We start from the raw sequence: 15,303 nt of genomic DNA on the forward strand, positions 1-15,303 counted from the left end.
TCAAACCAAAAACCATTTTTCTTTTTTTTTAAAATTCCAAAGGTTTTTTTTTTTTTTTTTTTTTCCCAAAAAAAAAATTTTTTTTTTTGACATACTGAGCCCAAAAGGTTTGTCATCACTGCTTTAGACCCACCTTCATATAGACCCATTTCAATTTTAAACTGTGATTACAATGTGTTTTTGTCTATACTAACTAAAAGAATGGCAAAGGTATTGCCAAAACTGATATATATGGATCAGTGTGGCTTTGTGGAGGGGAGGCAAACATTTGACAACATTAATAGAGCAATGAAGATCCAAAGGGAAGCACAGAATGTAAGAAAATATCACTGCTGTTGCTGGGTCTTGGTGCACAAAAACCTTTTGACAGAGTAAGCTGGGATTTTATGAGTAGGGTATTGAAAACATTTATATTCCCTGACACAACATTAAGATTAATTAGAAGGATATACTAAGGATTGGTGGCAAAAATTAAAGTGATAGGGTTCCTCTCCGATAATCTGTGTTTGAACAGAGGAACAAGGCAGGGATGTCCTCTCCCCTCTTTGTTATTTGCTTTATATTTAGAGCCACTGGCAAAGAAAATAAGGGAATCAAAATACAAGGCTATAACTGGTATGGTAATCAAGAAATGTTGGCTTTATTTGCAGATGATATTTTGTACATGATAAATCCAGGAAAGGACATCTTAGTGTTGTGGAACATTTTGAGACAGTCTTTTAGGGATATAAAATTAATGAAGATAAAACAAAGGCTGTAGCGGGAAATTATGTACCCACTCACGAATTGGTTCAGCAATAATTATATTTATGAGGACATGATAAGATGATGCATTTAGGAGTATAGATTAAAAAGTTTTCTGTTACAACAGCTAAGGATATGTGGAAAGAGACTAAACAAAAGATAATACAAAAACTGAGAAACTGGAAACTCCTACTTATGGATCTGGATCATAAAATACAAGCAGTGAAAATGCTTTTAGTCCTTTTAAACTTGCATACAGGTCAGGCATTCTTTTATCAACCCAGGGAGACATTGTGGATAATTAATTAATAAAAACATGAAGGAATTTATCTGGGAGGGAAACAGGGCAAGAGTTATGCGGGATAAATTGATCCTTCCAATAGAACAAGGTAGTTTAGGTTTACCTGATTTGAAATGATAATTTACAGCTACACAGTTAAGGGCTCATATGCATAAAACAAGCAGAAGGTTATAATTCAAAATGGAAAAGGATGTTGGTGAAGCAAGGGGGATCTTCAAGAAGGAGATGGAGAGTAGGATTTTGGATGCAGATTCCAAAGGAGAATAATAACCATACAGTATATTATATTCTTAAAGTAGCAGAAAGTATCCTATGAACTAAGCCAATATGAGAATGGAGAAAGGAGATTTTGCCAGTAGGGATGACTGTAAGTAGGGGTTCAAAAATAGACAAGAGGGGGCTGTAATTTACTGGAGAAATCTGGCAAAGGAGCCAAGATACTGGGAGCAAATAACTCAAGCAGGAAAGGTAATAGAGTGGGATGAGGCCAAAAATACATTTGGATTGCAGGCTAGAGACTGCCTTCCCTACTAGGACTTGATCTCAGAGTACAGGCAAAAAAAAAAAAAGGGATAGGGGATTTTTAAGTGAAAAACTTGTTGTGGTAGGGTTTTTAGTTGAATCCAGACCAGATGCAGCTGTTAACACAGGGATAATTAGTATGGCATATAAAATATTGCATGATAACTATAAGACTCAATCAGAGGAAGTTAGAAATGATTGGGAAGAGTGACTGGAAAAGCAATTTACAGGAAAACAATGGGAAGACATAGGTATGGCTCCCAAGTATGCAACAAAGTCTTCAGATAGCTAGCAAATGCTGGAAGTATGATGGAGAAGAAAGAGGTAACTGGGATCATTTGCTATGGGAGTGTAATGAGTTGACAGTTTTTAAAAACTCCGTACAGAGTATTCTATCAGAAATATTGGGTGAGCAAATGGCTGTGAGTAAGGAAATGATTCTTTTGAGCTGGGATACAAGATCTGAATTGCCTAGACATAGTAAGGCTTTATTAAGTTTATTTCTGTTGGCTGCCAAAAAAGCAGTTACTAGAGAATGGAAATCAAAGTCTATGCCAGCTGTATTTGAGGTACTGAATATTATAAAAGAACTGGAAGAGAAATCTTTACAAAAGGGAAGGAGTACATTTTATAGAAGTAAATGAAGTTGTGGGAACAATACATGCATAACAATGTTCAGCAGGAAGAGTGAGGTTTAAGGGAAGCCAGGAATTCAGCAGTTTTTGTAATGTTGGGCTGGTGATAGTAGCAAAGAAAATATATGTAGTGTATGTTGCATTTAAATGGAAAAATGCTAAAATGGGTTCTTTTCTTTTCTGTTAATGTATGTTTGCATATGTCTTAAGTGATAATTTAGTAAAAGTATTTAAATATTTTTTTTAATATTAAGATGTTTCAGATGCAAAATAATAGTTTCATGCAAATATTAGAGGAAACATAGGAATATTTTTGTCCCAAAATCTCAGGACGTTTGCAATTTTCATGTTTTTTTCACAGAATACAACCACACAGACAGGGACTGTCCTGGTAAAGAGGGACAGATGGTAATCATTCATAACCACTTGGGAAATTTACCAGTAAGGTAACAATATTCATTACTTCAAATACAGTTGGTTTAGAGTTGAATTTCCATTTTCTAGTAATTGCTTTCTTTGTCAGCCAGCAGTAACAAGGCCCTACTATGTCTAGAAATTTCAGAATCTGTTTCCTAGCTCAAAAATAATTTCCTTAGTTTCACTCATTTGATTATCCTGTATTTCTGACAGAGTGTTGCTCAATAAGGACTTTTAAAGCCTCCCAACTCATTACATTCTAAACATGTAATGCTTCCAGGTATTTTTTTCTTCCTCATCATACCCCCTATATTTGTCATCTACCTGAGGAAAAATTCTTTGGAGTCTGGGGTATAAAAGTACCTAGTAAACACTTCCAGGCAAAAATCTTAAATCTTCTAGACTTTATTGCATATTTTGGGAGTCAAACATACATCCTCTTATTGTTTCTTTGTGAATTGCTTATCTAATTTATCTTCCCAATCTTTTCTGACCTCTTCTGATTCCTATAGTTAACATCCAATATTTTATATGTCCTACTAATTACCCTTTTTTTTACAGCAACTTCTGCTCTAGATTCAAATAACTCAACCAGTGAAGGTCTTTCACTTAGGTTTCCACTAACCCTCCCTTTTTTCTTTGCCTATACTCTGATATCAATCTCTGAAAAGGAAGGCAGTCTCTAGCCTGCAGTCCAAATATCTTCTTGGCTTCTTCCTGTTCTATTACCTTTCCCACTCTAATGATTTGTTCCCAGTACCTATGTTATTTTGCCAGCTATCTCGAGTAAATTCCAACCCCCTCTTGCCTATTTCTCTATACCCATAATTGCAGTCATCCCTATCAGCAGAATCTCCTTTCTCCATTGCCATGTTGGCTTAGTTCTAAGTATACTTTCTTATGCTTTATGAACATAACATTATGCATGACTGTTGTTATTCTCCTTAAGGATTTGTGTATGCTGGAAATACTTGTTATACCGATAAGGATCAGTCCCTGTGAGGAGCAGTAAGTGTAACTATACTATATTCATGATTAAAATAATCTAGATTCCCTTCACCTAAAACATCTGACTAGGAAAATATCATGAATATGTTGAGTGATAGGCATTTTATTTCTTGTGAGTATGCCTATCCTTGTTTACCAAGGAACTGGTCAGGCTGTTGGTGCAGAACATTTATCATTCCAGGCATCCAATAAAAAGGTCCACCTTCTGCATGACTACAAAATAAAAGGATAATACTTTGAATTGAGCAAGTTATACCTGCCATTGAACCAATGTCAGGAACTGTGTATGTGTTTTAAAAAAGGCAATAGCTGAAATCACTTGGGTATACCAGTAATACAAGAAGTGCCTATAAACTTCACATCATATCAGATAGCCCAAATGAAAAAAATACTGAAATGAGGGCAGTAGTATTGCAAAACCAATTGACACTCAGATTTGTATTGGCTAGTAAAGGTAGAATGTGCACATTGGTGGGTAAAAAAGCTGTTATACTTCTTATTGTCATGACCAAGAAAAAGCTAACTGATTTCATAATAAAAGCTACAGACGGCTTAGCACCTCTAAACAGTACACACCATTTGGTTGGTTGGTTGGTTAGTTAAGCAACAAATATTTAAAAATGTGGAAACAAGCACATTGCAAAGTATTATTGTGATAATTTGATAATGCTAATAATTCTTTTAACTGCATTATTATTATCATTATTAATAGTAGCATTAATATTATGTAAATTTTTTTATTTTAAAATTTTCTATTAAACATATTTCAGAACTAACAAAATTGTATCAACAAGCAATACTGAGCAATACTCAGAGTACTTCAAGCAAGTACTTTTAGTACATCTGTTTTTCTTACTCTCAGTCTTATTAAAGGAAAACTCCACCTTCTCCAGCAGTTTACCTCAAATCTTAGGTTGCTTTTCTCTCTACAATATGATTCCAGTATTGTGTATATACCAGAAACCTGCTTGTACTTTATAAAACTTTCATTTTCTTGCCTTGGAATTGAAGGTAGGGAACATCCATCCACTTTTTTTAAAGCTTACATTCTCACATAATTTGCAGAGGAATTTGTCTCAGCCTGTATGACATACCATAGGCACCAAGAAAACTGTGGCTTACTTTTTCAGGTACTGCTGGAAATTATAGGGTGATTAAGTCTTACTGATGTCAGGAGCTCAGCAGGTGCTATAGAAAATGACAGAGATGTAAAACTGTTTTCCACTGTCCTTACTGCAGATTGGAAGAGAACGTACACTGATTCACAGCTGCTTCCAATGTAGCCATGCCTTTCATAGAAAAACAAAGCAATCAGATCAGTCAAGGTTTCAAAGGCAGTTGTCACCTCTTCTGAAAAATTTACATAAGTAAAGAAAACAACTGACGAATTGAATGTGAAGACTAAAAGCACAACACAAAGAGCAGACAAGATGTGGCTGAAGTGTATGAGGAACAGGAGTCAAGGTGATGCAGCAGTTCCTGTGCAACACTGGGAAAAAAACAACAGGAGAAAATGGGCTTGACAAGTGCACTACAATGCTTCTTAAAATATTAAATGCATTAACAACATACCATGTTTCCTAACACTGTGCAGTCAATGGAGAAAACAGATAATGAGCAGACAGTCTTAAATTTGTGAAGCACTGTTTTGCCATTGTACAATGGAAAATGCAGACTATGCGTACTATATTGTGAATGGAGCATCTTTATTTGACAGCCAGCTTTGCTTGTCTCATTGGCATTGCCTGTGTTGTTCATATTAGTCTCCAGTGTTTTCTAGTTTGACAATTGTGGAGTTTGCCAGAGGCAGAAAGACATACTTGTGGGCAGTCAGAAGACTGCCCTTCTTTAGAAGTATGCATTTCTAAAGTAGCTATGCACATCATTTCACAAGAGATGTTTACTTGGCAAATAGTAAACCGGGGAACCATGCAAAGTGCAAAACATGCATGGATGACAAACAAATGCAAAAGAGTACACAAGCAACAATATCATTCATAACATAATTTCATACAGTCAACTGTCGGGAAGTGTGCAGAAAATGGAATGGAGCAGAAAAGACATCAGAAAAGCAATATTTTATATATTAAACATATCACCACTGCAATTATTACTAGGAAAAAAACATTACAGAGAAGATTAATATGCAGTGAAACATCTTGAATTTCTTTGGACACTTAGTGAAACTTAGTGAAAGTCAGTGTTATTTTAATTTATGTTTTTAGGAATGAATAGAATTAGTTTGGTTTTGTTGGGGTTTAAGAGCAACTGTGATTTATTTAACCAGTTTTCTATACAGGTGAAAGCTTCCTGTGTGACAGTTTCTAAGGTGGGAAGATTTGGGGCTCAGCAAAATTAAGCTGAGTCATCAGCATATTGTATTATGGTAGGGAATTTTGATTTTTTGTGCATGTCATTAATGACATTATTAGATTTCCATGTCCCTGTTCACATCTGTTTTTAAGTCCCCATTTTCCCGTTCTCTCCTTCCCCTATATTAACTCTTCATAAATCCAACAATCTGCCAACATGGTCTACTTGGTCCTCCTCTTGGAGGTATGTAGATTGCCCAGCCATGCCATTCAGCCTTTTGTATTTGTTTTGATTTCCCTGACAGACATTTTCCTTTTCCTATGTATTTTCCATTAGATATCTGTTTAATAAACCGGATTGGCAATTTACTGATTTCCACTTTTTGCAACTGTCTTCTTTGTTGCATTTAGGATAATGAAAATCATTTTCCTATCCAGTTTTGATAGCTTACTGAGCAATCTGTCCCTAACAAAAACATATTTTTCTCAGTTATCTCTACTGCTAATATCTTGATTAACATATCCTGTGGGTTCTTACTGAACTTAAACAGCTTTGAACAATCTCAGAAAAAAACATGGTACCCCATTCTCCCAATCTGCATCTTCAACACGTATCTGTATAGGGAAACATATGCTGTGGATTACCCAAGTACAAAAATACTTGTAGAGACATTTCTACTGAGAAATTTTGGACCCACCTACTTTTCAAAGTATATTGGTTAGATACACAAAATAAAAAACAAACAAACAAACTTCTTAAACAAGCGAGAAAGAAACACGATAAGAGCCGGTAACTACAAATAAAGTCTTATTTAATGACCACTTTCGGTGGAGACAATGCTTCACCTTCATCAGATATTGGTTAGATAGTCTGTTTCCATTGCACTAAAAAAATTCCATACTTAGCTGTTTTTGCCTTTGTACTAAGTTGCAGTCCCTTTACAGGCTGCGCTCACTACTGTTTTTTACTATCAAAATGTTGAAGCGTAGTTGTGCATTTATTCAAATATCCCAACTTAAAAGTCGAAAATGAACATACTGACTTGTAAGGAATGCCAAATGTCATACACAGGAAGTTTGACATTCGACATGTTTAACTTCTAGTTTCAAAAGTGGGTGAGTCCTTTTATGTTTTTGCAGGGAGGCAAGCCCCCCTGCACCTCCCATACCCCCAGCAAATTATATATACAAACTCCGAGATCGCACTACAATGTGAAAAATGGTAAATTCCTCGATCCCCACTGTAATCACGATTTCCATTCACAATGTCGAACTTTTAACAAATGAAGTTTTATTTTCATTATGGTTCGTAATATTTCCGTTCAGCATTTTGCAACTTTAGAACCGTGATTTCAAACATATGGTATTCGAAGGACTACACTTCAACATTTTGATAGTAAACTTTTTTTTTTTTTTTTATGTGAGCCATTTTCTAATTTCCCCTGTGGTACATGTTCTACTAATTTTAGCTTCACCCCAAACCATTTTAGGGTAAATATGTAATTTCTTAATTTCTTTACAGCTGCAACTAAGCCCTCACATTCCTACTGCAGTCTTTCCATTAAGTTATATTCTAACCTTTCGAACTTCCATTCTTTCCATTCTTCTCCTTTCTTTAGCTGTTCACAAAAGGACATCTGAATATCTTTCTACTCCAGGTTCTAATGGTCTCTACCTTCTGTTTCTCTTTCTTACAGTATCCAACAGGAAGAAGAAAATTTCTCCATTGTCTTATGCTCTCATTTGTCAGCATTTGTTGATTCACTTGCAGGGTATAATTACTATGTATATTCTCTGGGAGTCTAACAACTGTTAATTCCTAAAGCTTCTTAAGTATTCTAGCTCTCTGAATCCCTTCCCTATCCAACATAAGAGATGTCTGTTTCGACATGAAATTCACCATTTGCAACAACATGAAATTTTGTTTGTGTTGCTTCAAAGTACTATTTTTTTTTAGTCTGGATCTCACAGCCTGCCTCATTCCTTAGCTAAGGGCAGCCTGTGCAATAATACACTAAGCTTACTGCCTTTCTGAATTTCCCCATATGTTCTTGACCCTTTTTAAAAATGTTTTTGGACATTGCCTTGAGAATGTTTGAAAAACGCACAACTAGAGAGACAACAAGAAGTCACTGGCCACCTGTATTCATTGATCTAACTCAAACCAGAGCATTTTTCTTCTACTGATATCTTAATTTTATCTATAAACCTCACATATCTTCTTTAAGAAGGAATCAACTCTCTGGGAAACCCAAACTCCAAGATATTTAAACATTTTTCCTTTCCAGTTATCTGGATATTGAAGAATAAATTCAGATGTGGGAGAATAATTTATTAGTATTACATTAACTTTGTATATGGCTATTTTATCGTAAGACTGTAAAAGTATAAGCATTTTACTCATCTGCATTAACTTTGTATATGGATATATCATCATAAGACTGTAAAAGTTTAAACATTTTACTTAAGTCCTCTTGAGGACTATGAAGGAACACCAATATATCATATGCATAAAAAGCTAATTGATGTTCTTGCCCTCCCATACTGTACCCTATTAAATCCATTTTCTTTATTATTTTTGTGAGGGGCCCCAGATATACAGCCATCAGCAATGGCAACAGCAGGTAACCATGTCTGATTTCCCATAATCATATTAAAAGATTTTGAAATCCCAGCCTGTGTTTTAAATAAGCTATGGCTCCCCTAAATGTTGTGAATAATAATAATTCAACATACTTAGGCTTCAGACCAAATTTCAGCAGTACCTTTTCAGACGCAACCATTCTACCCTCTCAAATGCTTTTTCTGCATCCATACTTGCCAATACTATACTATTTCTTGCCTGTTTCTTTTACATCTTCCATTAATAACATTGACTGTAGAATATTATTATGGTCTGCCAACCCTCACAGACCCCCAAATGATATTAAATAATTTGCTGTGGTTATATTTCGCCAACCTGAAAGCTAAAATCACTAGACATAACTTGTAATTATGATTTAAAAATGAAACAGTACCATAGCATGATTTCCTCCTACTTTGGGTACTATAATCATTACAGACTGCACCCAAGATCTAGGGATTTGCCTTATTCTTAACACTGCTGAATGTCTTTGCTGCTCTTCCAAAATGACCACTTCCTGTCACTCTCCATATGTCCACAGGCAGCCCATCTAAATCTAGGGCCTTCCCTATTGCTTAGCTATCCAGAATAAACTTCAGTTCCTTTTTTTGTGACAGGAACCATTAGATAAGCAACCTGTTATGCTTCTAACATATGGAGATTTCTCTGTTTCAAATATATCAATCATTTCTGGAGCAAAACTTTCTTCCACTTCTGTGGTATATAGGGACTGAAAAACAAAATCTTTCCAAATCCTGTAAAATATCTACAGGGTCTTCATGTTTACTCCTCTTTTCTGCTGAAATTAAATAAGCAATGTTTGCAAAATTGGTTTGATGAAATGTTCTCTATCACCTATTACATGACAACATCAATCTCAAAACCAGGACCTTTGAGTGTAAGAAAGGAAGACCACCTGTGTTGAAGAAGGTAACAATTTAAGAAAAAAATACTACAATTTTGTTGAAGCTTATTATATTTAGCTTAATGAAAGCAAAATATAAATGTGCTATTTTAAAACCATACTCATAAATGACATATAGTGCCAAGCTTGCATGGTTGACACTAAAATAGTGTCAGAGGGGTAGACCATTAAGGTAAAGAAAATGTATGTTTTCTTTTGAATTACAATGCCTACTAATGCCCTTTTCACAGTACAAAATATGGAGATACTACAGATTTCATAAAACATGTATTCATCTATCCAAATCCAAGGAACATCACTGTCTAACCACAGAAAGAACTGAAAGGTTACCATTATCAATCACAGTAAAAGCTTTTGTATCTTCTCATTACCCTAATCTTTTTTTTAACACCTTTATTAAATTATCACAAATATACATTAGTAAAAAAGAAAACCATATTAACATTTTCCATTTACATACATTATACATCACATATGCTTGCTTTATTTTCAACTGTCATCAGTCTATCATTAAATAAATTGCTCAACTCCTGCCTTCCCTTAAGCCACACTCCTCCTCCCGAACTTTAGCCTTCATTTATTGTTCCCACAATTTCCATTTATTTCTATGTAATTTGCTCCTTCCCATTTTGAAAGCTCTTTCCACTATTCCTTTACTTATTTTACATACTACACTCAGTACATCAAATAGAGTTAGTTAAGATTTTGATTTCCATTTTCTAGTAATTGCTTTTCTGGTAGCCAAACTCATTGAACTTAAGTCCAGGCAACTCAGGTCCTGTATCCCAGCTCAAAATAATCATTTCCTTAGTTATAATCATTTGCTCACCCAATATTTCTGACAGAGTACCCTGTAAGGAATGTTTAAAATCTGCCAACTCATTACACTCTCAAAATATACGTTCCTAGTTACTTCTTTCTTCCCCATAACACCTGTAACATTTGCTATCTAGAAAAACAACAGCAGCCAGTATATCCAAACGATTTATTACCAATAGAATCTCTAGTGCTTGCCAGAAGCTTCCAGAAAGCCTTCCAGGGAGTATCACAATGAAAAAACAGTTAACATTTATACACACACCTTCAAACATATTACACAATTAAAACTAAATAATCAAATGCTAAAAAAACAATTATACAATTAAATAACACTTTTCCAGCAGCATTCAGTGTTCAGCCCCTTAGGAATCAGGGTCTGATATTTCAGAATAAAAATCAATTCTTTTTTCAAAAGTTCATATCTAATCTTATCCTCACTAGCTTCTTTTCTTATAATTTGTTCTAAAATAGATGCTCTAAAACTATTACATTCAGAATTATGATATTCAATGAAATGTTGTGCCAATGGACTTTCTATTTTTTTATTTTAATGTCTCTCAGATGCTCCATAATTCTGATTTTAAACATCCTTTTTGTTTTGACCCACATAATATTTTACATCCACATCTAATAATATAAATCCACTTGTTCAGTAGATTGCAGCTAAAATGCCCTTTTTGGTTTTAAAACTAATTTCCATTTATGTAAGGAAAACATTCTCCACATAAGTACAAATCTTACATTTTCCACACTCTTTGGTACCTATACTTTGAACAGATTTAACTAAATTCTGTGTTGGTAATTCAAACTTTGTATGCTAGCTATATCTCTAATATTTCTTCCTCTTATAACTAAATTTTAGCATTTCATTAGTCATATCTTTTAACTCTACAAAATTCTGTAAAAACTTCAGGAAATATAAAACCATCTTTTTATATCCTCACTGCATATATTATATACAGATACCATATAGATGTCATTGTTACTATTTTTAACTGTCTCCATCTTTTGTTGCCTCACATTTTATATTTTATATATCCTCTGGGGATACCTATTATACCTTTTACTTAATATTTTATTTTTGCTCCTTATTAACCAACTGTTTATCATACTTCCTATTTTTTAAACCCCATTTCTGTTTTTGTATCACATATCTAAAGAGTTATTTCTCTTCATTGCATGATGGGGATTCTCAATATTAACTCACTGTAGAGATTATTGCTTCTATAAGCATGTTTGGGATGGCAACTAGTACCCATCAAAATTGATTAATACTATCAAATTTTCTATGTATCCCAGTGACTACATGTTCACCTAATATTCCTTTTAAATTCACATCTAGAAAAGAAACAATATTACCACTTTGTATCCCATCAAATTTTAAATTAAATCTGTTTTTTTGCATGTCTTGGACAAAGTTATTACTTTCCATTTTTCCACCCTTACATAAAAAAATCAAGTAATCTATAAATCTAAAATAATAGGATTTTGATTTCCATTTTCTAGTAATTGCTTTTCTGGCAGCCAAGCTCATTGAACTTAAGTCCAGGCAACTCAGGTGCTGTATCCCAGCTCAAAATAATCATTTCCTTAGTTATAATCATTTGCTCACCCAATATTTCTGACGCTTTAGAGTACCCTGCTTGAGGGAATGTTTTAAAATCCTGCTCAACTCATTACACTCTCAAAATATACGTTCCTAGTTACTTCTTTCTTCCCCATAACACCTGTAACATTTGCTATCTACCTGATGAAAATGTACTTGAAGTCTGTGTGGGATATTATTGCCCCAATACCGATGTTAAAAACTTCCAAGCAAAATATTAAACCTTCTGAGGACTCTGTTGGTATGCTTGGGAGCCATATATATCCTGTCTTCCCATTGTTCCCTTAATAAATTGCTTTTTTAGCAGTCTCTCTTCCAACTATTTACTCAAACCTCCTGTGATTGGCTTCTATTTGCCATAAAGTTGTTGGTAACGTATTTTATATGCTCTGCTAATTATCCATTTTGTAACAGCAATTTTCTGTTCTAGATTCAACTGAAAACTCTACCAGAGCAGTTTTTTACCTAGGATTCGCCTACCTCTTTCTGCTTGCCTCATCCCACTTTCTGACCATTGTCTAACTACTTATTTTTTCTCCCAGTTCCTTTTTTTTAAACACCTTTATTGAGATGTAACAGTAGTGACACATAAGCACTTTTACATTTATATAAAAAGTAACCAAACTGGTGTAATTAGCAAGTTAAAATGAACAAATATTGTAGCCAACTTCACATATATTGCCATATATCATATAACCTAGCCAGCATTACATGGAATTATTCAATTCCTGCCTTTTTGAAACAAGAAACATCATCTATTATTAAATCACTTTGCGACATAAGCTATCCATACATTTACATATAAATGAAAGCAAACCCCTGAATACCGTTACTTTTTTTCAGATTTGGGGGCAGGGGGCTTGTACCTTTGTTACCGGTTGGTGGTTTTTTTCCTTTGAAGTTTGCTTTTAAAAAGGGCCATTCTTATTAAAGGATTTTGGCAAGAGCCTCGAGAGAGTGCATTTGAGGTTTAGACTTCTAGCATTGAGTAGCATTACCTTCAGATTTTGCATGCTTGTACCTGTTACGGTGGTGGTTTTGTCCTTTGAAGTTTGCCTAAAAAAGGCACTATAGGAGTGGCAAGAGCCTTAGCCAGTAACCTGAAGCCCAGGGGCGACATCGTGGTCTGTCAATCATGTCATCCCAGGCACACAGATACTGGATCCCCTTTGAATGACACCATAAGCTCAGCCAATTGTTGAAGTCAATCATTTTATCCTTATATTGTGGTATCATTCTGGGTGAAGGCAGGATGCTACTCAGGGCTAGGGTCATACCTGCCTGGGCCACATGATCCGAGAGCTCTTCCAAGTCTCTTTTCATGTAGTCCAGGGAGGTACGTCTCAAGTCATTCACTCCAACATGGACAATGACAGAGTCATATTTGTACTTGTTGTGGAGTGACTTGAGTGCATGCGTTATGTGGCGGATCCTGGCACCCGACAGGCAGCTGACTGTAATTTTCTCCTTATTCAACCTGGTGAGAGGGACATCAGTATGCCGGACTATAGAGTCACCTATGACTAAAGTGTTAGGTACATTGTCTTGCCTTAGGGGCTGTTGCTGGGTGGCACACTGGTGTTGTGAACTATGTGACACATTGGTTGTGATTGGTGTTTGTTTGCGTTTTAGCTTCAGAGGTCTTTGTTGCTTGGGCAGGTTACAGTTAAGGGCCTCTGCATATGTAGATTTAGTGTTGCTATATGTGGGTGTTGGTGGTGCGGGTTTAGAAGGGCTATGTGTTGCTTGAGGTGTAGTGTGGGTGTTAACCTTCTCCTCTTGACTGTTTAGCACAATCTTGGGTGGAGAGAGCTTTGCTTCCATTTTGGCTATGTAAGTGCATCTCTCACAGGTTATAGTGTTGGGTGGTAGGAGGAGAGGGTTGTCTGTGTACATGAGACAATTGCTGCATTGCCCCAGTATGCCCAGATTCACCAGGTGGACAGGAGAAATCACCAGAAGCTGACCCTTGGACATGCCTGGTTTGGGGCTTTTTTTTTCTTTGTAAAGTATAGGAGCTGTTTCCTTAGCAAGGTACTTTGCAATTATAGGCAGTTTAGTGCCTACTATTAATTTCTCCTTGTTAACAAGGAGAGTTCAGTCTTTGTATGAGTTTAAGGCTACCTAGTGCTTTCCAGCAGGTATTAGAGAAAGTGCTAGTCACAGGGATGCTTAAAGGTAAGATTGAAAAGAATGCACTCTGCAGTGTGCACTAGAGAAGTTAGATGTGAAAGTAGGTAACTTGAGTTTTACCTGTTTAAAAAGTTAAGGTTTAGTGGAGAGTTACTATTTTTAAAACAGCAAGATGGATTGAAAGGGGTGGTCACTTTTGTATTTTGGTACTACGAAATACTGTAGGATGGCCAATAAATTTAAATAATTGAAGGGGTGGGATTTCAAAAATGATGATTTTGTGATTACTCACATAAGCCAGTGAAAGTAGAGAGAAATGAGATATATGGTCAGATTAACATAAGAGGCAGGCAACTAGAAAGACAGTGGTATTTAACAAGACAACTTAAATGGGTGGGAGGGCGAGAAAAAATTATACCTGACTCAGAAAAGAGAGCTGTGGTCTCTTTTGAAGTTTTAATATGCTGTTAAAACAGAATGCAAGCAAAACACAAGGTAAAGAAAACAAACTACAGTATTCAAAATATAGAAAGGCAATACAGTAATACAAAAAATAAAAGCAAACTAACCTTTCCTTCACAGCAAAGTGTAGCAGAGTCTGGATGAGCCTTTCTGGTAAAAGCAAGCAAAAATACTAAACCTTACGGACTCTGTTGTATACTTGGGAGCCATATATATGTCTTCCCATTGTTCCCTTGTAAATTGCTTTTTCAGTCTCTCTTCCAACTATTTTCAAACATCCTGTGATTGACTGTTATAGTTATTGTGCAATATTTTATATGCTGTGCTAATTATCCATTTTTTAACAGCAATTTCTGTTCTAGATTCAACTGAAAACTCAACCAGAGCAGTTTTTTACTTAGGATTCCCCTACCTTTTTCTGTTTGCCTCATCCCACTTTCTGAACATTGTCTAACTACTTATTTGTTCCCAGTTCCTTTTTTTAAACACCTTTATTGAATTAACAGTAGTGACATAGGCACTTTTACATTTATATAAAAGTAACCAAACTGAATTAACAAGTTAAAATGAACAAATATTATGCTTCACATATATTGCTATATATCATATAACCTAACCAACATTACATAAATTATTCAATTCCTGCCCCTTTTTTAAACAAGAAACATCTCTATTAAATCACTTGCGACATAAGCTATCATACATTTATATAAATGAAAGCAAACCACACTGACACACTCCCAGTTGCAAACATTATTCATCACTTATAATCTACCCAATCATTTTCAAACATTAC

This window comes from Protopterus annectens, chromosome 3.part1 (genome assembly GCF_019279795.1).
Source record: "Protopterus annectens isolate FY-2018-M chromosome 3.part1, PAN1.0, whole genome shotgun sequence".
Classification (NCBI taxonomy): Eukaryota; Metazoa; Chordata; order Ceratodontiformes; family Protopteridae; genus Protopterus; species Protopterus annectens.